We start from the raw sequence: 272 nt of genomic DNA, 5'->3' as shown, positions 1-272 counted from the left end.
CTCTTCAGAGTCCTTTCAGGTTCTAGATCAATTTCAACAAGAGTGCCTTTTTCCTTGTTCCTGCTCATATGAAATAGAAGAAAACAAGAAAAGAAAGAGGAATCCTCTATGTCACAGTAAAGAGGATCCTTTATGTTAGTAGAAGAAAAAAAGGGGAGGAGAGTGAAAAAGAATGGGTTCGGATATTTGGATGAAGAGAGGTGAAGAGAAGTGTTAGTAAATAATTAATTAAATAAAATAAGAAAAGAGAGGAAGAATTCAAAAATAATTTT

This window comes from Arachis duranensis, chromosome 9 (genome assembly GCF_000817695.3).
Source record: "Arachis duranensis cultivar V14167 chromosome 9, aradu.V14167.gnm2.J7QH, whole genome shotgun sequence".
Taxonomy (NCBI): domain Eukaryota; kingdom Viridiplantae; phylum Streptophyta; class Magnoliopsida; order Fabales; family Fabaceae; genus Arachis; species Arachis duranensis.
This window is presented reverse-complemented; position numbering follows the sequence as displayed.